The sequence below is a fragment of the Pleurodeles waltl genome, chromosome 1_2 (genome assembly GCF_031143425.1).
Source record: "Pleurodeles waltl isolate 20211129_DDA chromosome 1_2, aPleWal1.hap1.20221129, whole genome shotgun sequence".
Lineage (NCBI taxonomy): Eukaryota > Metazoa > Chordata > Amphibia > Caudata > Salamandridae > Pleurodeles > Pleurodeles waltl.
Genome location: NC_090437.1, coordinates 171,026,409 through 171,029,441, shown reverse-complemented (window position 1 = coordinate 171,029,441; position 3,033 = coordinate 171,026,409).

The window sequence follows — 3,033 nt, the reverse complement described above, 5'->3', positions numbered from 1 at the left end:
AATTATAAATGTAACATAATATTTTGTAAAAAAAAAAAAAACAATTGTTGATAAACTGTTCAGTAAACTCTTTTACTTTTCCCTATACTTTACCATGGGAAGACCTCCGATCTGGTGTTGGAGACCTCTGACTATCTGTGAAAAATGTAAACTTGTAAGTTTTGTTTTACCCCTCTAGCTACAAGGGCAGTGCGAAGTAGAAGTCTACACTTTGGAGTAACTTTATACTCAGAAACGGTGAATAGGCCAAAGTAGCAAGGTTGCATTAAAATGTAAAGTGTGAGGGTACATTTACAAATAAAGCAAATCCACATATGTAGATTTACATTTGTGAATAGGGCCTGAAAAACGTGGTGATGCTCAAAAGGAATGATAAAGGTAGTACTTTCAGCAGCAGTAATTAACAGCATTTGCAGGGCCTTGATTTACTCAGCAATTTATCTTGTGCAAAAGGAAGTGTATTTTGTATTACCTTCCTGTCAAGAGCTAGAATAGAATAAAACTCCCTACTACTACAAAGGCCTGCAGTGAGGAATGGTCTCTGTACTTCAATAACGTTTTGGTAGCTGAGTATCAGGCACTCCTACCATATTAAAAAAATTGGAACTTTTGAGCTCCGGAAAAGTACAGGCAGATCTAAAACCTCCTGTTACTAACTTGCCAAATACATTTTTCACATGTCCATCAGAATTGTTGGAATCACAGTGGAGACCTGAGTCTTCAAACATATTTGCAGACACTTCGGGGCATATTTATACTCTGTTTGCGCCGGATTTGCGTAGTTTTTTTTTACGCAAATCCGACGCAAAGCTAACTCCATATTTATACTTTGGCGTTAGACCCGTCTAGCGCCAAAGATCTTGGAGTTTGCGTCATTTTTTAGCGTGGACACCTACCTTGCGTTAATGATATGCAAGGTAGGCGTTCCCTTCTAAAAAATGACTCTAAGGCATGTGCGCCTTATTTAAACTCCCGTGCAAAAATGACGCACGGGAGTGGGTGGGCCTTAAAGAATGACGCCCAGCCGCTTTTGCGTCATTTTTTAACGCCTGGTCAGGGCAGGCGTTAAGGGACCTGTGGGCTCGGAAGGAGCCCAGAGGTGCCCTCCCATGCCCCCAGGGACACCCCCTGCCACCCTTGCCCACCCCAGGAGGACGCCCAAGGATGGAGGGACCCATCCCAGGGAACTTAAGGTAAGTTCAGGTAAGTATTTTTTGGGTTTTTTTTTTGTGGCATAGGGGGGCCTGATTTGTGCCCCCCTACATGCCACTATGCCCAATAACCATGCCCAGGGGACATAAGTCCCCTGGGCATGGCAATTGGGCAAGGGGGCATGATTCCTGTCTGTGCTAAGACAGGAGTCATTTCAATGGGGGTTGGGCGTAAAAAAAAATGGCGCAAATCGGGTTGAGGTCAAACTTTTGCCTCAGACCTGACTTGCCCCATTTTTTGACGCCCAAGCTCCATTTTCCCCTACGCCGGCGCTGCCTGGTGTGAGTCATTTTTTTTGACGCACACTAGTCAGCTGCGCCGGCTAACGTCATTCAATAAATAAGGCGCCCGCATGGCGCTTTGGAATGGCGTTAGCCGGCGTTACATTTTTTGACGCACAACTGCGTCAAAAAGTATAAATATGGCCCTTCAAGTCTTGAATCCTTCTGGATTGAAGTGTATGATTACACTGATGTAGTTGGAACCCATCACTTTCAGGAACTGGCAATGGGTGCAATTAAAACTTTACCTTTGCCAGTTCACAAATTGAAAGGTTACACTACCAAATTATCCTGCAGAACTTGACAAACGAAACAGAATGAGAATGAATCTACTTGCAGATATAATTGCAAAAAGGTCTAAAGCATATTGGACTTAAGTCTTATTCATTTGTGCCTCTGCAATTCCTGGCAACGTTTAACAGCTGTGTATACAATAAACTTGCCCCAGTCAGACACAGAAGGACGCATTCCCCTCCTGACAGAAGCAAGTCCAGAACACGTTCTCACACCAGGAGACACCACTGTCGGCCCCAGAAGGATGAAATGTGCTTCTGCTAGTCCCAGTCAGAAGAACAGTATCTTTTTATTGAAGAAAAAGACTGTGTCTAAGAACAAAAATACTTGTAAGGGGGAAATAGTAGAAGAGAAATAACTATATAGGCTGAAGTTGAGCCAGTCTACAGAGAAACAACACTTCAAAGCAAAACATGTCAAAGGCCTCTTGTTGGTGAAAATGCACAAGTCGCGCTTGTCAAACAGCAGGTCAGCCCGGACACACTGGATAGCTCCCGTTGGCCAAAACTCTCACATTATGCTTAAGAACAATTCTTATGGCAGGGATGATAAAAGCAGGCAATGTGGGTTTCTAACTGTAGTTGCAGTTATAAATGACTACCTAACAGGATCGCAAGATGATCAGTCCAGTCAGGTATTGTGGTGTGATAAGCCATCTTCTGTAGAGTTGGTTTGGATCCTCTTCACCTGATATAATGTCCTTCCACACTGAAATGAAGCTGTCCCAGAACTGCGTAGTACGTTATTGAGCATTTATTGTAGAAGAGTAACAGTGCCATCACACACCTGGGGCCCGATTACCAGTGTGGTGGTCTCTAGACTGCCACACTTGCTGTGGAAGTCTTGACCGCCTTCAATGCGGCGGGCGGACCGCCACATTACAACCCTGGCAATCGGGCCACCAGGGAACCGCCAGCTCAGCCAGGATCTCAGATTGCGGCGGTCTGGAGGTTGGTGGCGGTCCTAATCTGGGGATTACAATCCCCTTCTCCCCCAGCAGTTTTATGGCGGTAGCGCTGCCATAAAAAGGCTGGCGGAGAACAGATGCATAGGGCCCTTTGTGTCTTCACTGCCTCTGCTCTTGCTGACATATATATATATATATATATATATATATATATATATATATATATATATATATATATATATATGACCTAAAGGTAGGAATTGTGGCATATCCTGATGTTTCTGATGTAAGAAGGACTGGAAGATGTAGCCAGGAATAGTTAAGTATGTAAAGGGCTTT